Below are 23,614 nucleotides of genomic sequence, written 5' to 3' on the forward strand. Positions count from 1 at the left end.
GCGGGGTGATGTCATGTCATCTTACCAAAAAGGACTAATATAACCATATTTTACACTCTTGGTTTAATACTATAGCGCTGCTTAGGGCAGGCACTAAAGCTTATTAGGCCCGAAATACTTTCTTTTCCCTGTTGCAGGTGGTAACTGTCCTAGGCAATATTCCCCTCTCTGCTTTTCGTCCACCAGCATTCTAATCTTCTTTTCGTCCCCTCGACAGCCTCGACAGCCTTGAAGTTGCCACTGTGCCTCGTCACCGTAGCCGGATGTTACTCCGCGCCCCGCAAGTAGTGCGTTACTGGGAATATTTTGAACGCCGCAAGAGCCGTTTAGTTATTTTTTGGATTTATAATGCTTATAAACCTCTGCAGCGACGACAAACAAACTACGCGAGGAACGGCAGACGATACCACGCATTCATAGCAGTCTCCTTTTAAAACGCACGCGCCCGTTGACATCCGGGTCCGTCGCTTAGGCGGAGTGAAACCGTACACGAGCTATTGCTGTTCTTAACTTGCTCCCGAGTATAGTTCGAAAACTGTGTTTGTGTGGCTTGCTTCCAGCAAGTACTGGTGAAGAACGGCGAACCGTTAGTGCCCGATTGCGCAGATCGCTACTTTGAGAAAGTCCGTTCGGGGAGAAAGCGGGTTTAACCCGATTTTTCTGAAACACGTTCGGGGTGTAAAATTTGAGTAAAATCGGGTTTTACCCGTAAACGAACACCCCTACGTACAGTCATGAACAAACGAAATGCGAACGCAAAAATATGAACCAGATCACACAAAAATGAAAAAAAAGTGACTCTTCTTTGAAGCCCTATAATGGTGCGCTATTGGTATATTTGGGAAGCCACATTTCTCACGTTTGTCACTAATTTCGCCAAGCTTCAGTATGATTTGCATGAAAGAAATTGCCGTGTTAGTGCGCTTTGGTTCATATTTTCGTTATAGCGTTTAATGTGTCCATGGCCGTACGTATACAGCTCTCAGAGAGAGAGGTGGGAGAGAGAGAGAGAGAGAGAGAGAGAGAGAGAGAGAGAGAGAGAGAGAGAGAGAGAGAGAGAGAGAGAGAGAGGGGGGGGGGAGGGGAGGGGAGGGGAGGGGAGGGAGGGAGGGAGGGAGGGAGAACTTTGCCCAGAAGTAGAGGGCTTGGGCTCTCCATGCCGCGTTATTCAGCCGGGAGATCTTGGTCCCTGGCGTCTTCTTCGGCCATCTGGACAAGGCGTAGCTGCGTTAGGGCATCGGAGCTGCACAGCAGGGTTTCACAGTGCTCTAGATGTTTCATATCTATAGGAGGTATGGGGGTCTTGTTCCGTGGTTTTCTTTGTAATTTCCACATAATGTGCGTGAACTCTCAGAGACCACATACGAGTTATGTAGGGGCAGTGGAAAGCTGCCTGTCTAGGTCGTCAGTCAAGGGGGCACCATTTTAACCGAATTATTTAACGGCACATCCATAGGAGATATTTAGGAAGCTTGGCTAGAGAAGGGATGCGAGTAAATGAAAATATCCGAGCCGCTTGAAATTTGGGGAGGACATCGCCTTGTTCACGGAATTAGGAAAACACCTGCAAAGATTGCTCCAGAAACTCTATACATCAAGCTTAGTCGTTGGGTCAACGCTGAGTATGATTGCCGAAAGCAATGGTAACAAACACGCCGGAAGTGTCCTCTTCAGCCTATAACATACTAGAAGAGGTTAGTTCGGACCAGTTGTAAGTGCTTGAGAGTTGGAATGTAAGATTCGGAGTACGGGCACAGATTTCTTCTGGCTGACGCTCAGAGTTCTTGCAATGTGAGTGATTGGCTTTTTTGAAGTTTTTGGCATGCCTCCCTCAGCAGCGTATGTGAGGGTCAGACAGACAGACATTGAACTTTATTAGGTCCGGAAGGTCTAACCTAGCGGCCCAGACAACCGTCCAGAGAAGACGCGGGCCGCACCTGCGCGGGTGGCGGGAGGTTTAGGACCTCCGCCCTAACGCAGGCCTTCTGGACAGCCCGGAGTTGTGTGTAGTAGTCTTCGCTGTGGAGCGCCATGGAGCGTCCATTCCTCCTCTGTGATGACTTCGGCGTCCTCTTGTAACGCCGGGCACAGCCATAGCATATGGTCTAAGTTACAGTAAGCTGCGTCGCAGAGAGGACAGTGAGGGTCAATGTCCGGGTGAAATAAGCTAAACCGGCTCCTGGTTGGGAAGGAACAGGTCTGAAGCATTCTAAATGCTGCTGACTGTGGGTGTGTGAGAGCAGGGTGGGCCAGCGGGAGTGTTCTTCGCGTAAGTTGGTAGTGTGTGACTACTTCGTTGAACGTGAGTAACGTGTCTCGGAACTCTCTGGGGGCCTCGGGAGCTCGGCCTGTTCGATCGCCGCGGCTGACGGCTTCTCGCGCGCGATCGTGAGCGAACTCGTTGGCGTTGGGGAGGGTGTCGTGGACTCCGTGGTACATGTGGGCCGGGAACCATGTGATGTTATGGAACGTCTCTTGTTTTCTTCCCTGTAGAATTCTGGCTGCCTCTTTGGCAATAGTTCCTTTGAGGAAGGCGCTTGCCGCCGAGCGGGAGTCCGTGTAGATTTGCTTAAACCGGGTTTCCGTCATGGCGATGGATAAGGCGATTTGTTCGGCCGTATACGTATAACGTTGCTAGAATAGTATCAGCGGCTGTCAGGTATGCCGGAGCACTGGACCTAAGGCCTAAAGCGTCAAGATATGAAAGCTCACAACGCCGTCGGATACCCCGAGCTTGAAGTACGTAGAGTACAATGAGTCATATTTCTAATGTGCACCCATTGACGACGTTAGACCTAAAAACACAATTTTAGGCCTAACTTAATACTTTTAAGCCTAACATTAGTTAACCTTCAAGTCACATCCAACGAAGTGTGCCAGGCACGTCATACTTATTGTACGTCGAACTGCGGTTACTGGTTGTCGACGTTAGACCTGGAAGTGTGACGTTAGGCTTAATGTCAGACCGGTGCATACCCGCGTCAAGCGAGCTATAAACGGTAAAATACAGGATGCCGAAAGTAGCAGCGTTCTCTTCTCAGGCTCCCGCGCTGGAGATATCGGCGCGTGCGTGACCAGCCGCAGGCGTTCACCCTTGTGCCACTAAGTAAATGCTTATGGGTCTAATTCTCCCAAGGCGAGATCGGCGGCTTTAGACACCATCTCTCCGATTTCACAGACGGCGCACTTACATTGAGACGGCATAAAAACGCGTTCGCGAAGCGGTGTAACATCACTGCACCATTTAGAGAGCCTGCTCGTGGAATATCCCGTCAGTTTAACTACCCACCCTGAGCCGGCCGCAAATGAAATTACAACGGATTTCTTTCAGTGCCTTAAGTTTTCCGCTCTCGAGTTCTTACATAAACGACAAGTGTTGCATAATGATTATGTTCAGGGCTATTTTTTTTTCGTGCGAAAAAAATACCCGCACGATGTATTCCGCGTGTGATAATGAGTCTCCTGACCCCTTCGTTAGCTCGACTCTTTGAAAGATTCGATTCACGTCCTTGTTCATTTCGACTTGCATGCATACGTGGATACAGCCTCATCCATTAACCCATAACGCCCCTTGAAAATGCTAGCCACGTATATCAGATAGCGGTATGGTCGTACGAAGATTGACGAGATCGCACTGAAGCCTTTTCGGCTTTCTGTTTTGGGTGAGCACCTGCTGAAAAGAGGAGTAAACATAAAGAAAGAGTATTGTTAGCATTTTTCAACTATGCTTGGATTGTGTAGAAGCAAAGCCACCTTAGAAGTGTTGTTCGGCTCCTAATGTAAACAAAAACTGAAGGAACAGAAAACTTCCCGTTAACATTACTATCGCTTTTTAAAGAGTGAGCTGAACCTTCCAACAGACATTGCGGAGAGGATTGCAACATTCCAACGCTCTGAGCGGAATGACGGCAGAAGGTGCGCTCTTATCTTGTTATCGATTATGAAAGCGACGCTTCGTCGATGAGGTAAAACAAAAAAATGCCCGACCAGTAAAGTTGATGCTGGCACAGATAGTCTCGAACTTTATTTTTAGGTTCATTTTGCCAGAATACGTTCATTTTGCCAGAATACGATGCTTCCCTGAGATTGTCTTGCCACACCCTGGAGAATAAATATACCCCGAATTTCGGACGTCTTTGAAGCGATAAGCAGCGGCTGCACGACTTTATCCATATCGAGATAAATATCGCAGCAGTCAGCCTTCAAGCACCCTCAAGTTGATGCGAAGAGAGTTTTATCGTTGAATATGATACTTGCCTGATTCCCAGCGATACGTACTTCATTTACACCGCGATAGGAGGAGCTAGCTACCGCAGGACTCAAATAACGACTGCGATCACGACCTTGCTACTGTTTTAAGGGGGCAGTGGCGAGTCCTGCCCCTGGTGTGTATCGATTTCGCTTCGTCCCATGAGGGACATTTAATGATGACTGGCGAGCGGATTCGCAGGGCTTTGCGCCCCATTGAGGAGTAGTATTTCCATCCTCATAGAAGTACAGGAACATCAATTACCTCATCCAAAGGGATCGCGAAGTGAGTTATCCGTTTCCTGTTCATAGTAGAGAGTTTTAGCATACCGTGTGTTCCATCTGTGCGTACAGTCAGTACCGGGACCCGACTGCGCCTGCGCGCGCGGTCACGGCGATGAGGACACACCCCACCGTAACGAATGAGCGGGCATGGCGAGGGCCGGCCCGCGAAAGTAATCCACCCTACCGCGACGATTGCGCAAGTGCCCAGTTGGGTCCTGGTCAACGCGACACTTAGGGAAGACACGGAACATACGGTATGCTAAAACTCTCTAATGAGAAACGGATGGAGGGCTAATCCGTTTGCGTGCGTGCGAATTGACAGCCGTCGCACGTAATCATTGGCAATATTCCTTCCGATTCCTTCGGAGGGAGCAGGGACCCTGAACTCCTGGGACACATTTCAACGTCGCTGTTGGAAGCACGAGCTCAACGTGCTCGGTGCGCCAGTGAGCGACGGCATGATGATGATGATTTTGGTGATGATGATGATGGTGATGACGAATAAACTTAGTTGATTTGAATCGAGCTGCTGTAGTTAGGACGTCAGCCCCTTGGGAGGCGTCCTTATTTCGGCATACCTTGTATTTTGCTTCTAAACAAAAATAGTCATTTTCCCCTCCCTGGAGCAGAAGAGATGCGAGGTAATCGGGTGCCCGCCAGATATGCCAGATACACAAATAAGCCATGTGTGTCGCGCAAGAAGGGCTTGTTTATGGTTTGGAGTTTCTCGGGCTCGGAAGGCCATTCACAACGGCATCTTGCGCTCCAATAAACGCTGGTTAACAACAACAAAAACAACAACATCAACAAAAACAGCTTCAAAAACAACAACGACAACGACAACAAAAAGAACAACGACAACGACAGCCACAACAACGTCAACAACAACAATAACAATGACAACGACAACAAAAACAACGACAACGACGACAACGACGACGACAACAGATAAGTAACGTAGCTGGCCTTCTATACGATCACGTGAAAGAAGGACCAATACCTTTTCGATCCTCGACGCGTTCGTTCGTCGCAAGAATACATCGTACGTGCCACTTCACTGCTGGCCGCTCGTTGGGGTGTCTCGTTAGCGAACCGTACGTTAACCTTCATCCGATGTTATTGAACTGTCGCTACGAGACTGTTCCTTCTCCATATAAAAAGGCCTTTGCTTAGGAGCCTGGGCTAAACGTCCCTTCTGTTGACAGAAAGCGCACATTTTCTGAGGTCAACTTTGTGTAAGATGAAACGATAAGGATGTCGTTCGCTCCCTGTTTGTCAAGTCCTGTTTGTCAAGTTCAAACCCTGTTTGTTTACAGGATGGCTAGTGCAGCGTCTTTAGTCAAGCGCATTAAAGCAGTGCCCTTGGCAGGGCTTACATAACCGCGTGTAGCGGGAACCGTATCGGGAAAATCTAGCGCCGCTACCCGAAGTATGAGGGACCTCGCGTTGGCCGTAATAGTATGACGCAATTGCTTCCAGTTATTAGCGCAACGCACTCGCAAGAGGAGGCGGGATAGATGCACAGTAAAGGGAAAAGGCGGCTACGAACCAAGGAACGCCGTTGAACCGCGGCGTAGCATGAATAACGCAGTGGGTACCGCATGTTCCGGCTAAGCCGCGTTCATCGCGGCTGAAATCGGTCTGATGGCGAGAGGAATGCCGACTTGGGTGAACGCGATACGGGGCGACGATAGGTGTGACCGGCTTGGGCGCGACGAAGTTTATGCTCCACCGCTACATGTACAGTCAGGATCAATTTGAAGGTGATCGCAGGAGCATCGCTCAGCGGGCCTTTCAACCTGTACAGCGGCCATCTTCAGAACTTTGCACATACAGGTACAAGTTTCTTCTTCCCCTCCCTGTCTCTTGCGTGATACAACCCTGATACAATACGTAACATTGCGTTGCTGCTTGTTTTTTGCCACCCGAGGACCACTCGGGATCGCCTTCAAATTGATCCCGACTCTACGTGACGGGAGTTGTGGCGAGCAATGGGCCTTGCCCTTGGGAGAAAACAAAAATCACGCCATATCCACGGAATGAATGATGATAAGTGGGGCGAAGCTCGAGAGGGGGAGATCATCGGTAACCGTAACTCTCCCGTGAAAGTTCGCCCATTACATCATTAAGAAAGACGTAAGACTGTGTGCGTACATTGTACAAATCAACTTTTATTTTCGGAGTCAATGCTCCCAGGCCCAGACCTGGTTAAAGACCCCGCACCTCCACCACAATTTGTCACGTAGGATGAGACACAACGGTAAAGAAAGAACTTTTATTTAGGGCGAACTTGTGCCCGAACAAGACGAGAGGAAACGAGCAAAGGTCCTTGCGTCTCGTTCGATCTCCGAGAACGACTGCCTGCGTTCGTGGCGTGACCTCTTGCGTGATCTCCCCCTCGCAGTGCACGTGCGCTCGCGCCTCCGTTGGCGAACACAGACAAGCTCGCCCTCCCGGTGCCGAGTTTGCGCTGCCGGTTGCAGCCGGCTCTTGCGCGTGCAACGCGGCCCACTTTGCGGCATCTCCGAAAGCATGCGGCGGTCACGTACCACGAGACACAAGGGATGGACAGACCCATGACTTAAGGAGCTTCGCCCCTAAAAACAAAAATGGAACTCCTGTACGAAGCTGCGCCGCTGCAGCTGCATTGTTGTTGGTAGTGTTGCATCGCGCAAAAGGACAGCGTCCTTGACGAAATCTTCATATTCTCGGTGGCTTCGTTTGGATGTTACCAACTATATAATAATGTGCCTGCTACTTTTCAATGGTCATTTCCACAGCTGCATGTGAGTTTTGACCGTAAAAAGCTATAGTTTTTACATTCCATGCACACGCACAGAATAAAATCACAGTAGACTTGTGCATCCTTGCAGAATCACGACCCATGTTTTAGCGAGGCAGTTACCAAGGAATTAGGACCTCCAGATTTATTTCAGATGACCGCAACTCCTCTAAGCACCTCCACGCAGACAGCGCAGAACAGTGGCCGTCAGGTTCCGCAAATTGAGACGTTTTGCTATACGCAGTTACTCGACGACGCCGGACAAACAATTAACGTGCTATAATTAAACATAATTAATTCAGACACCAAATTTTGCCTGAACATCAAAACGTAATGTTCCCCACATTTCCGCGCGAATTTGCATGGTCTGCAACATTTTGGGGATTTCAGGAATAAGGCGCACATTATGTCCGTTCGTTTAAGGAGTCTGAAAGGGCTATAATGTCAATTTAGTCATCTTTCCCAAAGCGTCGAATTAACCCACACGTGTAAAGCTTTCACGGCCAATCACCCCTGGTATTCCCCATGTTTCCACCAAATTTAAACTCGGCGCATCGTTTCTTGTCTCCAGAGCATTAAAAACATTCTCATGATGCTTCCTTCGAGTGCATCTAGTCGTACTAACAGCTTCGCTCCAAATCAAAAGTGGGTTCTCAAAGGGATAGTCTTTCTTGGGCTATTTAAACCCGGAGATTTTGGTCGGCGGTAGGTATGTCTTCTGCGCCTCGATTCAGCCACCCGACCAAAAGTTCAACGAGTTCCTGAATAAGTTGTGTATGTAAGCAAATCCAATTCCAATCCTTTAAATCTGGTACCGTACTTCATAATTTTCAATATTTCGGAGTCAAATGTCATATTTGCCATTTTTTCCCTTTTGCCATGATTAGCCATATTTGACGCAGCACTTAAATACATAGCTTGTACTGGCTGTGTTATTTTAACTAACAATAGTTGTGTGCTCCAGCTCTGCGATAGCTAATTAAAAATACGGGATTTAAATAATGTTTTGACCCGAAAAAAAAAAAGAAGATAGCTCCCGAGCGTAGACCTCGAGGCGGGAATTCCAAGTTCAACAGTAACGAAAGGTTTCCATGGCTAACACGCGAGGAGTGCAGCAAGATTTGTTGACGGGCTTTGTATACATCTTTGGCTTTGTATAAAAGCGAGTCTGAATTGTTAAAGTCCTGCCTGTAGAGTTGACGATGAACATGTTTATTCTTGGCATTTCGCACGTGTACGTTCGGCGCATGCGCCAAATTGTCTTATATTTGGGGGCGTAAGCCCTTGAATAAATTAGTTGTTAGTTGCGCTCGTCCTGTTGTCTCCTCCTCGTGTCGTCGTTCCGCGCAATCCTCATGGCTGTTCACGAGGAGTGCGAACGCGGGAAAATTGAACTGACTTGAACAAACATCCACCGTGTTTATCGTAGACGGGAGGGGAAGAGCGTTAGAGGTGGGCGGGGAAGAGAACAGAGGCATTTACGTGTCAAGGGCGGCAAAAGATCATCGTCTTTCGGCTAACATTAGCAGCGAAGCGAGCAGATACGTACGCGGCCATTTTTTTTTAACTCCACGAATGGGCAGCCCTACAGCGCAGCACGTGCTGAAGCAGGTCGCATGTGCCCTTACTCTCGGCTAACGGACGCAGCTGCGTCAAAACAACATGCACTCCCCGCACGTGTTGCCTATACGAGGTTGACTGGCTCAATCAAATTTTATTGCAGCCGCGACATCGGCCTGTTTTGTCGACGTCACAACGTTTTTATGTGTTAGGGAAGTACAACAAAAGGTGTCCCTGCAGTTGGAGCTTTTTTTTGAAAGCCGAAGCCAATCAGGGGAAGGTTGCAGTTGGGGGGGGGGGGGGAGGAAGGGGGTATAGAGTAGGATCAGTTGCAGCTCTTAGTTGCAACAGTTTCTAAGTCAGCAGGACGGACTAGGGGTCTCCCTGCAAGAAAACCCGCGCCAGACCACTGTTAATTGCAGAGTTAAGGGATTATATTTACACAAACCATGTGGGATATTCTGCGTAAACGTCCCTTGATGTCTAGCATGAAACGCACAAATTATTGATGGCGCACTCATGGCATCATCGTGTGCAACATTGTACTGTTCTTCTGGCGGATAGGTAATTGTGGCGTGTGAAAAATATAATTTTTGCAACATAAGCTGACGCACTTAGATCCAGTCTCACTACTAGTGGTTCTTATTAGTCTCTCTCTCTCTCTCTCTCCCTCTCTCCCTCTCCCCCCCCCCCCTCTCTCTCTCTCTATCTCTATCTCTCTCCCTCTCTCTCTCTCTCGTCTCTGCGTTGTTATCAATTTCCTCATCGCAGTGTCTAGAGTGCCGTCCGACGGCACTCTAGCTGATCGCTGCAGGCATGGGTAGTGTGCCGTCCGACAACGTTAGCATACTTCAGATTATGCTATCGCAGGCTGGACCGTCTGTCGTTGCAGTGTAGAGGATACGTCTTAGCTTCTTGATCCCAAGGACGGTGGTTCGAGACCTGCTTTTGCTTCGGTTATTTTTTGGTATCTTTAAATTGAACTATAATTTTTATGGCTTAGGTTATTTTTGGTGTTTTAAGTAATTTCTTTGTGTCCGTTAGGTCATGTTATGTTATGTTTAGGTTAGGTTGCCTAGCTTTAAGGTATCTAGAGCATGGTAGTGCCAGACGCGGCAATTTTGTTACAAAACGCCGGTGAACGTCGAGATAGTGGAGTGCTTATAATACCGTCGGACGGCACTCTAGACACGGCCTTTCCTCATTGCTGCGGTGCTCATTTAGAAGTAACGAGGAGCCTCTAAAACCCTCTGCAAAAGTTTCACCTACATTTATGATCGTGTTAGGTGCTCTCGAAAGATCAAATCAAATCAAACTAAACACTGATGGAGGCGAAAAGGAAAAACGCCTGACTGTTCGAGATTTGGGCGCACGCTAAAGATCCCCAGGTGTTCAAAATTGATCCGGGGCCCTCCACTACGGCGCGCCTCATCACCAGTGTAGCGTCGGCGCGTAAAACCTCATAATCAATCAAAATCAAATAAAATAAATTTTAGTTATTTTTAGCACAACGTTGGGGTTACATCGACAGAAACAGAGTTACACACTGCTTGAGGGTGCCTGTCGACCCTCAAGGTAATACAAGGTACATTAAGCCTCCACAGAACGCACGTGCGAACCGAAGGCGACAGTTTCGGTCAACGTTGACGTCACAAGCGCGATTTTTATGAGGCTGGGGTGACGCCCGGATAGAGTGAAATTCCCAGCGTGTGTAACTTTAAGCACGTGGACTGCTGCACGCACCGGTTGTTATAGGAGCGATTAATGGGACATCGGAACCCGACATTGCACGAAGGGTGGACGTTGTGCGAACAGCGCTGATGCCGTGACTGGTGTAGGGTCGATGGCATTATCTGCTTCCGGGTTGTTGAAGGGGAGTGACTTTTGGACAAAGAACCGAAGCTCCGCGTTTCTTTCACCACGTGGTGACTGCGCGCGAAGCTTTAAAATGTGCGCCTTTATTCCGACCGAAAATGTGCGCTCACATCCAGCGGCCGCGATTCGAGCCTCGGAAATCAGCATTCGGGAGAACCCCGCAATATTTATTAAATTTTTGTTGAGCATTTCCCCCTCCCCAAAAAACGACCGATACACTTCCCATTGCACCCAAGATGCCTCCCATGCTCCCCCCTCCCCCCTCCCTCGTTGTACAGTTACAATGATATTCAGCATGACTGGGTCTACAGATCGCGATGATGAGACCAGTGTGCCAAGAATCTACACATGTCTTCACGCTATTTACCCCAGAACCAATTACGGCAACTATTTTGTCTTTCTGTTGACTCGGCTGTTGCACGACAAATTGGATTAGGTAGCTTGGCGACCAGCCAGCAAGCCGCCATGCAAGTGCAGTGAGCCATGGCTTGTGCTTGATTGAATGACAGAAAAAAAGATTCTCCACCCATTTAACAGCAGGTGCAACACTGGTTCGAATAAGGAATTTACCGCTTTTCCACACTTTCACTTTGTCATCTTTTACGCTGGCATGGCTGAAAGTGCTTGCATGACTTTCGATTTAAACCCAGACTTGACGCTCCTTGCCTGGAGAGTTCTCTTAGTGTTGGTCCAAAGTATTTGAAATGAAATATCCATTGCAAACTCAAAATTAACAACGCTTCTCAATTACGCGATCAGCAGCACTTCGCTAGTCATTCTCGGCTTGATCGCAAGGGCGCCTCCTTTCCTGGTTCGTTCCGGTTGCAACGAACAATTTCATATGCGAATTCCTTCGTCCAAAATCTTTAGTCCCTCAAGGCAGCTTATCCCCGGCGCTTCGTGGCGTTCTTAGACATTTGAAGCCCCAGGCGGAGACAACGCAGGCGGAGACAACGAGCGGAGACAACGCAGGGACTCTTCGCACGAGCGTGGAGGCTCGCAGTCTCGAAAGGGGTGATGCGGCAGTGGCGACGCGTGCCAAATCCGAGAGCGGTGCCTCCACGCCCCACGCTGCCGGTCGCTGCGTGCAGCGCTTGCGATTCGCTAATCTGGGCAAACGAGGGATCGTGCCACGCGCCCGCGCCACCGGAAGGCGCAGACACGTGACTGACGCCCGCGCAACGCCACCGCCCCGCCGTTGAGAGCGTCGACGACGCGGCTGTGTCATCGACGCTCTTGCTGCTCCTTTAGACAATAGTAGTCTTTGTTGGGCGACTACAAGGCGGAAATTTTGCTCTGTCTGTCTGTCTGTCTGTCTGTCTGTCTGTCTGTCTGTCTGTCTGTCTGTCTGTCTGTCTGTCTGTCTGTCTGTCCGTCCTTCCATCGATTCAGCCGGTCGGCCAAAGTTAATGCACAGGTTGAGTGATACGTTTATATAGCCACAGCCATGTCTTAGCATAAAGTCCGGTGGCAATGTTCTCAACTTTGTTGAGCAAAAACAGAGCATTATGCATGTCTGAGGCCAAACATCACTGCATATGTGATATTATTACCTTTCTTAAAAATTTTCCCTTTGTTTCTTCTTTTTTTTTTCAGTTCTTTTTTTATGTTCGTTCCGCGTGACTGTGATTTCTTTGTGATCATTCTTTAGGCTCATGCCAAACGCGTGCATGGGAATATCTTGTTTTGACCCCTCTCTTTGAACCCTGTGGCCACGGGGGATGTTCCTTGATTAAAATTACATGGATGCTTTTAAGGTGACGTCACACGGACGATGCGGCTGCACTCAGTTTGCAACGCCGATGGGGTGCCTCGCGGTGGGGCGCGAAGTTTTCAGTTCCCAAAGTTGCTTTGCTCCGGGCAGGTGCGCAAAGGGAATCATACCACGGTTTGCGCAGTCATCATGATGGAGACGTTTGATGATGGTGGTGCGTCGTTACGTACATGCAGCCTTGATAGGCTTTCTTTGCGTGCAGTCAAGCACAGGCATCATGTTTCGTGATAACATACGCAGTTGGTCTTATAATACTCTTCCCTATCCCCCAGGCAGTGCCTTTGCGGAATACAGATAGCGGAGCGGAGGTGATGGTAATTGTGACGATAAGTATAGGCTTTCTCTTTTAACCGGGGTGATGGCAAACGCAATTTTGCCTGCATAAGTAATGTAGGTATTGCTGTTCACCAGTTTAAAATAAAGAGACTGATACTCTCTTTTTGGATTTGCACTGAAAAAAACGACGGTCGTGACGGCCATGTAACCACCGCTTCCCTACTGTGAAACTCAGTGTTCGAGGCCCGTGGATCTTCTCTCCATTTCTGGCTGGATGTATAATTTGGCGTACCCTTACTATGCGTTTTGTAGTTTAGATACGTAAGCCCGGTGACAATAGTACGTTTTCCACAGAAAACTCTTCTTTTGCAGCAATTCGTCCGTATAGGTCCTTGTCCTGAATCAGCCAGCTCGAGCCTCAACAAGCAACGCACTTCTTTTAGTGTTATTGTAAAAAAAAATGTTTCTTTTTCCGTCGTTTTCCTGCTTTATAGATGTCCATTTGTATTTTTGTTGCCATCCTTTCAACTCCCCTGATCTTCTTCGTTTCTGTCACTTTACGTTAACGGCTTCTGTTAGCTGTTTGCATCTTTAATTTTGTAGTTTTTAGGCAACTTCCCCGTCTTTTACCGCCTTTGAGTGCCCATGCCTTTACGGTCCATACTAGGTTTTGGTGCCTTATGACTTGAATTTTATGTGGTTATGAAAATTCCAGCTAGCTTTCACTTGGTGCTTTGGGGAGTTCGGCATTTTTGTCTCTTTACAGTTTGTTTAGACTATTTGTGTGGAACGTTTCTGAAAATTGTTTTTTGCCCATTGGTGGTTCTGATGATTCTGTCCGCTTTTGGGTCGGTACCTGTTTCCAATTTTTGGTATGCGTGCGGTTTTGTACGTTTTATACAAGTGAACCGCGTACAAGGGCTGGGTGTGTGAGCTACGTACTTAGGTAAGCACATATTCTGCTTTATATTTCCGACCGAATGGACGAGATTCCGCCATATCCGTAAAAACTAGCAGCCTGTACCGGCGTGAACTCCGATAAGCGTATCGTTTGCCCTTTTCCCATGTAACGGCCACGGCGTGTGTAAGACCGGAACGCTCGCGTGATGGCGTCGCTTCCTGCTATTGCACGTATCGTATTGCGAGGGGCGCAATCGTATGACTCGAATGTGTGCGAGGGAAGTGACGAAGTAATTCAGTACGCGAGGCTGTTCCCTACATCGTGTCCAGTGGGCCTTTGCCTTAAAGGTAACCTGCAACACTTTTTTAACCTTTTAAAAAATATATTAAATGCTCGCAGAACGTAGTCAACCAACGCATTCAGTGTTTAGATTAAAGGGTCGCAAAGTACCTCAGCCAGACATTACTGCTATATGCCCATCAGGTGACCTGAAAAGCAGCTCAAAAGATTTTTCTCTCTTTCGCAGTCTTGGCGTTCTTCGACCGCTGGAATTCCGTCATAAGAGTGGTGTAGCGACTATTGACTGGCTTTGCTTGAGTGCAGCAATAAGCGCATTCGATAGCCAATTTAGAGAGAAAGCCACAAAAGCAAAGCAGAAACGGAATGGGTATCTGCTGCGACGAGCAAATCACGCACTGCCGCTACGTGCTGGCGATAACTATAGCTTTCACAATGCATCGAGACGCGAAGGAAAGAGTGAACGCGTTTATCGGAAGTGCTGCAGGGTCCCTTTAACATCGGGCCCGCATAGGTGGCTCATTATAGGAATAAACGCTAATTGGTACTAGCTTTATATTCACCGATATGTTGTTCAAAAGTTGTTCCATGGTATCTTATTTCGTATACGAAGCACATAGTTTGGCGAACGTACACATTATGTATCTTTGCTAAATAAATATAAAATTAATAGGCGTGTCCGGTGTCTATAGATAGGCTGGTGAATGACTATTTCTTATGCAGGCAAAAATAAAAATAAAAAGAGCGTGCACGTGAATCTTGCTGCTTCTTAAAAAAAATTAGAGCCCTTTTTGCGCTGTTAAGATAGCAGACCAGCAAATCTGGCTTGGTGGATAACTACTGAAATATGTATGGTGACTTACTAAATTCATAGAATAAAGACACATACACACAACGCCCTTGTGAATAATTCTAAATTAATTATCGTATAACTTGTATCGGCACAGTGTCGATAAAACTAGAGTTACAGCCGATTTCCGCCTGTAATCGTTCTGCCTCCGTATAGACGGCCGTTTATAGACAGCAGACCGGAAATCTGAACCGCTTACAAGTTCACTTTGAAGTAATTGTGACAACTAAATGAAACTCCGAGCAATGATAGAGTAATATTCGTTGCCAATTTAAGTATGACAGTTTTTACAAGAGACTTAAATTAAATCAAGGCCTACAGAACATTCGCGCGGACATCGCCCACCGCCAGAGGGTAGATATATACAACTTTGCTGTAGCATTGTGTACCGCGTATCTTTTGTTGCGTGCTTGAGGATACGTTTTCTGCATTACCTTCTACGCTGAAATGTAGGGGGGCAGAGGCTTTGTCAGGCATTGCGCCTATATCTCTGCCCCCTCACGGATAGCACCCGCGGAAACAATTCTGAATAAAAAAAAAAAAAAAAAAACACGGCTGGCCCGTATTATTCCCTCACGCCTCCTCTTTTGTTGTCATCAAAAGGCGTACATCGCGAAAATTTTATTGCCATCATCAAAGAGAACGTGTCCACGAGGAATGACAGGCGCGCGGCAATCCGACAGTTGAACGAGCTCTCGCAACGACCCAGGCCTCGTCGACGAAGCATACGTCACGAGAGTAGGCTCGTGCCGAGGTGTCCGCGCGTGGGCCCCCACATCCGCTTCCCTCCCCGTGGCGAGTAAACTGACTGACTACACGAGATGAGCGCATTGTGTTGTCGGCCCGGTTGTAACTGATTCGCCACTGATTCACCCGCGATGTATACCGGATAGCGGAGGGCGATATCTGTATACGTCACTGGTGAGACACGACAGGCGTGTGCCGCTGTTTATCTACTCGTGCATAGACTTCCCACGCGTCGCGGTAGTGCAGTCGAGCAAAGAAAAATGAAAGAAAATGTACGGGCGTGTCTGTGCAATGCCGACAGTTTGTCGAATTTTTCTTGCCCGTACCGTCATTGTTTTGTTGGAGTCTACGTTTGTTTTTTAGAACTAACATGGCTTGCGCGCATGCGGATTCTCAATATGAATTTATATTTTATCTTAGTAAAACGGCCCTAGTATACTGTGTAATAAAATAACGACGTCCTGCTTATCAAGGTTCCGTATTTTATTTTATTGAGCATGATTCGCACGTCAGAAATCCTACTCTGGGTAAGGCAGACATCTGCGTTTTATTATACATCCCCCCCCCTCCCGGGGAATTGGGGGAGGGCTCTAAGTTAGTTCCACCTTGTATTTTTTCTTTTATGTGCGGCTTCCGATAAACCACTCCTCCCTTTATCTTTTATCGTATTTCCCAGCGTGCGAGATTGTTTGTTTGATGGTATCGAACAACCTCTTTTAACAAAATTTTACTTTATTGTTTGCGATCCTTTTGACCTGACTTTCCCGCAAAGCACCTGAGATCATGTTTTTGAGTGTGTGTCGTATTAATCACACACTGAGATATTTAGCAGCTTTTTTTCACCTGAACTCTCCACGCAGACACATTACCTTTTGCACTATGGCATGTTGACCAACGACAATCACACCCGAATGTGATGCACGCAAACCATCTCTTCCGCGCTGTCTGTAGAGAGTAGTGCAGAATAATTTATTAAATGGGATGGCGTGAGGCGTAGTTGGGGAAGGGAAGGTTGGAAGGGGTTAAGCGTGGCTCACTATGGAAGCCTCGCAGATGAAACTCCATAGGGAGCTGTCTTTTTGGCGTCACTGTCTGTAGTCGTGTCGCCGGACAGTATCACATGTAATATAATTCCGTATCAATACGTGAGAGCTTAATATGATTAATTATGTTCTGTTCAGTGGTGAAAAAAAAACAACATTTACCGTCCCTTCCAGAAGAAAGTTGAGATAAGCCTGATATCTTTCTCACATTAGAACTTCGTCGAAAGTAATCAAATACTTCTCTAAAAGCGAGCCCAACCTTCTCTGAAAGTGCGTCCGGTCGATCGTCAAATCTTCAGAAACCCAAATCGCAACGAAGAACGAACCCGTGAGACGATTTTTGGCGCACTAAGTAAACGCATCTACGAACGGCCCAAATGTATACCGACACGTGCTTTACGAGATAACGGTACACTATTGTACTCCTCCTTCATGATCGATGCGTTTACTGTCTTATCTAGAACCGTTCCTTTTTCTCTACTTTCAAGTACACGTTTTGACACAATGGAAACCCGGTTTCACGCACGCGCCGTCTGTTCAGATATATTATCAGAGCTTTTCAGTCGACCAACCGGTGTATGGGGAAATGCATTGGTTTTTTAAAGACGACAGTGTTCTTGCCCTACTTAAACGCAGAAAGTTTGGTCTGTCTGTCTGATTGATTGATTGATTGTAGGGTTTAACGCGCCGACGCAACACAGGCGATGATTCGCGCCGTATACTATATAGTGGAGGGCTCCGGATTAATTTTGACCACCTGGGAATCTTTAACCTGCGCCGAAATCTCGAACACACGGGCGTTTTTCTTCTCGCCTGCATCAGAAAAGCGGCCGCCGCGGCCGGGAATCGAACCCGCGACCTCGTGCTCAGCAGCACAACGCCTTAGCCACTGAGCCACCGCGGCGGGTGACATGCGGTGTTCCATTGTGTTCCCTAGTTCCATAGTTAGGACAGACACGGTCTGTCTGTCTGCCTGCGATTCGATTCAGCCACTCGACCAAAGTTGTCGTCTGTGGTTATTAGAAGGAGGAAAGGAAGTGGGAACTGAATCTGCGCAATAGTCTTATATAGCCACAGCCGAACCTAAACGCCTAAGTCCGGTGGCAATCTTTATACTTGTCAACATCGTTGAACAAAAACAAAACATTACGCAAATGTGAGGCAGAAAATCGATTCATAAGTGATATTTGCAGTGTTCTTTTATTAAAAAATTCATGGACGCTCGTTTTTTGTGATATCAAATGAAATACTACAAGTGTAGAAAATCGTCGCCCGCTTTTGCCGCGTCACAATACCTCCTGGTGGAAATTTGCGAAATCAAACGGCAACAGTAACGAAAGGTCCCACTAGACAGGTTCAACGTTCCGTATGGAATGCACGTGGAGCTGGGCAAAGTGGTTCTATAAACATTGTAGTAAGGTGCATCGAATCACGCTCGTCTCCGCCGTTCGGCAGCGCTGGCATCGAGACACCAGACTCTGAGCAGTGGAACGCCGTAAATATAAATTGATTTGAGCAAAGCTCTAGCGTGTTATCTTGGGAGGAACGAGACGGGAGAGGAATGGCATGACAGGTGATCGCGAAAGAGGAGGGAAGCGTATACATGGTAGGGGCGCCAGTCAACTATCGTCTTTCGTCGACATTTGAAACGAAAGGAGCAGATACGCGGCCATTTTTTTGACAGGACGCCATCGCTACCAGTAAGAAAGCTTTCACTTTAAAAAGAAAACAAAAATCACTTCCCCCAACATCTGCTGGCAATTTTGAAAACATCATAACGGCCGTATACCACGACGGCCCGCGTCGGGGTACTGTGACTAGCCAGCTTCTTGCAGGCGATAGACCCTATAGATGAAGAGCCAGAGGCAAGTTTTCAACTGTATAAATTCATTACAAGATGATGAGCATAAGGACGTTACAGCACACCGGTGTGCTCCCGAGATCTGCCCAAAATGCCCTGGCTTCTTGGGCGCAGCGTCTGAAGCCTTTACGGCTCAAACCCAACCATTAAAAGTTTGCAGACTACACCAGAGGATTCAAACGGTAGTCAAGTAGAAACACAAACAACATAGCCCCGTTCGAAGTATAGCACTGGTAACTCTCAGAGAGCCGATGCGCGCATGCTTACAAGGGAACTTAACCGCGGCCAGCGTAGCTCGGTTCACCGCTGGGCAGCGATCAATTGCTTTGCGCACGAATGAAGCGTTAGCGGCACATAACCGGTCAGATGAATACTGATTCGAAGCAAATAAAAGCTGGCGACCACTGACGTTACTCGCTAGTCGTTTTAACGTGAAAATTTTACGTCACCGCAAAAACGTACGCACTCACTCGTTTATGCGAGCGTTGCGGAGCTCTCGATTGGCCCAACACCGGACGCTTTGATTTCACCACCTTGGCCTGACCTAGCACGACCAGATGCAAGCACCGTTCGTCGTCTTTGTCGCCTGCAAGGCGTCGACACCATCGCGGTATGCTCGAAATAGGTCGAGTCCACTTGCAGTTCCAGAACAGCTTGCCAAAATTTAGTGCGAATGGGTGTCATTCTCAACCGGCTACACCACTCACTTCGAGGGAGCTGTAAAGTATGGAAGATTTTCGGCTCACCATACACAGAAGAGCCACGGCGAGCTGTATGAAGGGGTAATTCCCATGTAAGTCCGTTTCGAGCCTTCATTCCCCATCCCTGCTGATAATGGAAGTGCAGCAGTTTGTCCGCATGAAACAACGCACCGGAAGCGCCCCTTTATTCCCCCATTCTTCTCTTAATTCCAGCGACGAAAATCGTACAGAAGAAGACGAGCGATGTCCGAAGAAGCGCGCCATTATTGCCCTGGTCATCAGCATCACCAGCGCACTTCAGCGTCATTATCAGTGTCCATATTACCATAACTGCAGTCACAACCTTTGTCTCAAGTCAACACGCATTTCCACAAAATATTAACCGACAGTGTACACCGGCTTTAAACTTATCTGGACTCATGCACTCGAAGAGTTACAGGGCAACGAACAGGCCCACACGGCTGCTTGCGAGATTGTCACCCGAGCAGCAATTAACCCTCCCGCACTGGCAACAGAGCACTCAGAGAAGTTCGACAGCTTCAACTCGTACAAAGAGATAACAAATTACTACAAACACAGCAGGTGCGAATTCCCAGCCGCCCACCGCACACTCAACGCTGCACAAGCCAAGGCATGGAGGCAACTTTAAACAAATGCCTGCCCGAACCCGTTGGCCTATAGTCACTTCCACCCAGAAATATTCACGGATAAGTGCAAACACTGCGGCCACCGCGCAGACCTCACGCTATGTGGAAATGCCAAAGAGCATCACGGAACAAGACCCCCCTACCCCGCTAGATATCAAACACCTAGAACACTGGAAAACCCTGCTGTGCAGCTCCGAGCCCCTAACGCAGCTACGCCTTGTCCACATGGCCGAAGAAGCCACTCGGGACCAAGATCTCCTGGCTGACTAACGCGGCAAACAGAGCCCAAGCTCTCTACTTCTGGGAAAATAAAGTTCTTTCTCTCTCTCGCTCTCTCTTTCGTATCGCGAACCCATGGACCTAAATGAGCTCGTGACGTTATCTCGTGCAGGTCAACTTGAGCTCTCGAACATTTTCGTCGTGAACTTGCAACTTTTTTTTTCCAAGCAGGTTTACGGCCGTTCACTTATTGTAATGGAGAAGCGTTGTGGCTTCCAATCTTCCCCCGGAATAAAACAGTTAACCGACCACCACGCCATCTGTACTTGACGTTCCTTCTAATCGCCAGTTGATATATATGTCCGCTGCAAGCAGTAAACACAAGGAGAAACCTGTGAAGGAAAATTTGACATCCACCTCAACGCAGCCAATGCAGCCTGGTTAGCTCAGTTGGTATAGAGACTGCCCTAGATAAACGGTGGTCCCGGGTTCGAATCCTGGACCAGGACGAATTTTTCTTCAACTACAAAGCTTCTGAGGAAGCTTTACAGCTTTCCTATGTAGCCGTGTGGCTGCATTGATGTGGACGTCAATTTTTTCTTTACAGAAACGTACGTCTCCTTGGGGATTTCCCCTAAATCTGGTCGTCTAAAGAGAAACCGAAGCAACTCAGGGAAGGCTGGAAGTACAGTTACGTGAGCAGTTTGCGCCAACAACAAACGTCGAAATAGAACGGGAAGGGGTCTCTAAGCCATTCAAGTACACTGTACGCACACAAGGTCGCTAGAGGTCGTAACGTCAGTGCTTGTGCCCAACCGAAGCACTGTAGTGAGTGCCAAGGCTTAGACTTGGCGTGTACGGCAATCGGCTGCGTGCTCGATGGCACGGTGTCCCTTAACCACGTGTCGGCTACTGCCGGGGGTCATAGTTCACTTTTCGCTGGGATGTCAGCCAGACGTATAGGCGATCACTCTGTTCATGGTGTGCCGCCAAACCGTAGAAGCAATGAAGCGCCACAACCCTATTTCGACTTCTAATCCCGGCGCAGCAGAGGTTATGTGCGGAGAGATATGAGCGCTGCGCGATTGATCACGGCTCGAAGGCCACGCAAGGGCCCTGGGACACCGGCCTTCCCCTTCCTCGACGTGCCAGGAAGGACGTCCAAAATTATGTTCTCTCGCTACCACCGCCACCGCTGCTATACTTCTCCCACGGGCGACTGGCGAAGAAACACCACCGACTTGGCGCAATGGCCTCAGTTGACTGCCTCACACTATTTGCTTTGCGCCGTCAGCATTATAGTCAATTTCCAACTCAACACAATTCACGAGACTTCTCGGTAGAAGTGCAGCCTGTTGCGCAATAGCGTCACTCAGTTATTTAAGCAGCAAAAAAAAAGTGATGTTGGCAGAACGTGTCCCGAAGGGTTTAGTTAACGTTTCGGCGCAATTTTCCGAACGTTAGTACCGCGGGTGCTTAAAACAAATTAATGACTTAAAAAACCATTGTAGAAGCTACAAAGCTTAAGGGGGACGGGTGGGATAAACATTTGGGCCCCTATTCTCTCGAATATGACAACTCTTTGGGCGTGCAGAGCGCGCAATAACTTCGTGATTCGCACCACTTAGGGCAGGAGATCGTGAGTGAACACCCACGAGGTACCTTCCTTCATTATTAACGCCGACTCAGAGGCGGAAATCAGTGAATGTTGTGACGTAACGTGGAAACGTTCTTTAAGCTGTGTTCGCATAAACGTATTCGTCGTGCCAGGTTTTACCTGTGTATGCATTATCGCAACTCTTGCCTTTTCCTTCTTTGCTTGTCTTATTCTTCATTCGATGCCTTGTGACTTACAAAGAGAGGAGAAAAAAGTTTGGCCAAAGAAATGAAAACGAACCAGATCGTTTCCAAGGCAGAGTTGCTAAAAAGCCAAGTACGCTTATCGGTTCCGTTGAAGTGGCGCACGGATGCTGCGATAAGCTGTCGTGCACTGCCAAACAGCTGCCGCAGACAGAGTGCAGACAGGACGCCAAGGGTAATGCTTTTATTTTGGGCTAATCTAGATCGTCGAACCGTCCAGTTAGTTGATCAGTGATAACAGCTCTGGTTCAGTGCCTATCAAACCACCGGCAGTGAAGGGCACGCTTGTTTGGTCGCTGTTACGTGTGTGCAGGTTAACGCCCGTCTTGTAAGTTTGGCGAATTAAACACTTCTCGCTCCAAAATGTAAAAATAAATGTAGAACGCTGAATAGACTGTCCTGTTTATTACAAAACGTTTTAAGAATGTACGAGTATCTTTTTCTTCATTTCTTGATGTTCCTGTATTCCTCGAAATCCTACAAATCAGTTGATTTAAGGTCATGGAGCATTGGGGCTGACAAGGGGTGTGTTGCTGTAGGAGTTTTTTTCTTTTTTATCAGCTACGCCGCTGCGCTGAGGGGGCGGTGCGGTGGAGGAGTGCATGAGGGCGGTTTCGCAAAAACAGGATCCTATTAGCTGGAACATTATCCCGCAAAATGCAGCAATCAATGTAGCCAGAACGCTTGGAGAAAACCATGCACAATCGCATTATGTGATCCACCGCTGACGCACTTGTTTTTAGTGAAGGACATGCGCCCTTTAATTGCAGGTAAAACCGAAGATGGTTTCACTGATATAAACATTACCGTTTCGACCTTGGATTAGAAGCGGCGTACACGTGGGTAAACGTTTAGTTGAACGCAGGCTAATAGGATTACGACAAAGTCATTGAGAAGAGAAAAAAAGCGCTTTGAACACGCCTCTAAAATTGACAAAGCAAGCAATCATTCAGAGAGCTCTCAAAATCTGGTTCGAAATGGCCGGTCAGTGGCAAAGGCGAGACACAGAGCTGTTTCACTCGCAGTTATTTTGCCGACGTCCAAGCGAGAAAGGCCTGTACAAGGAGGGACAAGGAAGTGGGGATGACGATGCGATTGTGCTGCGGCGTCGTGGAAAAGGGAAAACTATGCGAAGGACCAGCTTCTTCGTGCACACGCACTGTCTCTTACGGCATGGACTGGATTTTCTTTTTAGCCTCGCTAGCAGCGGGCGCCGGCCACATCACTCTTGTGCCCTCTCGACTGCAGGCGCTACTTGCTGCCGCCATCACCGCCAGGATAACTGCTCGGTGCTCGTGTCCAACGGACCTTTAAGGACACGAATCCGATGCCTCGACTATGCCACGCCGCAGGATTCCTTTAGTAGAAGTACCTTTCCCTCACGCTTTACAGTTCTTCAGTAAATTAGAAATTACTGTTCACTCGCATTTTGCTTCCTCCGTGCTTCGAAGCGGCCAAGGGTCTGCTCGTCAGGCCTTCGGGTGCGCCGTCGTCTGAGCTGTCAATGAATTCCGACGTGCCGGAAGAAACGTGTCATCGCTCACGGAATTTATCTTTCGTGGGGTGCGCGTCCATTTGGGCACGGGTTATTCGGAACTAAGCGAAGTTTCAGAGATGCAGGCGCTGTTCATGGAGAACTCGATGTGGTGGCTTACGGTTACTCAACGTCAGGGTTACTCAAAGCTAAG

General features: G+C 48.1%; 1 long non-coding RNA gene across 2 annotated transcripts in view; it reads left to right on the top strand.

Annotated features, from left to right (window-relative positions):
* LOC144167472 (uncharacterized) overlaps nt 1-23,614 on the top strand; it is a 121,901-nt gene that overhangs the window by 44,502 nt on the left and 53,785 nt on the right. The window contains exon 1 of one of the 2 annotated variants that reach the window (XR_013322006.1): nt 13,965-14,048. The exons of the other annotated variant lie outside the window; for it this stretch is intronic. This is a non-coding gene — a long non-coding RNA (uncharacterized LOC144167472). Of the gene's footprint in view, nt 1-13,964; nt 14,049-23,614 lie in introns of those variants that run through there. 2 annotated transcript variants of the gene reach the window in all.

The sequence above is a fragment of the Haemaphysalis longicornis genome, unplaced genomic scaffold, assembly GCF_048455015.1.
Source record: "Haemaphysalis longicornis isolate Haplotype H1 unplaced genomic scaffold, Haemaphysalis longicornis Haplotype H1 scaffold_2, whole genome shotgun sequence".
Classification (NCBI taxonomy): domain Eukaryota; kingdom Metazoa; phylum Arthropoda; class Arachnida; order Ixodida; family Ixodidae; genus Haemaphysalis; species Haemaphysalis longicornis.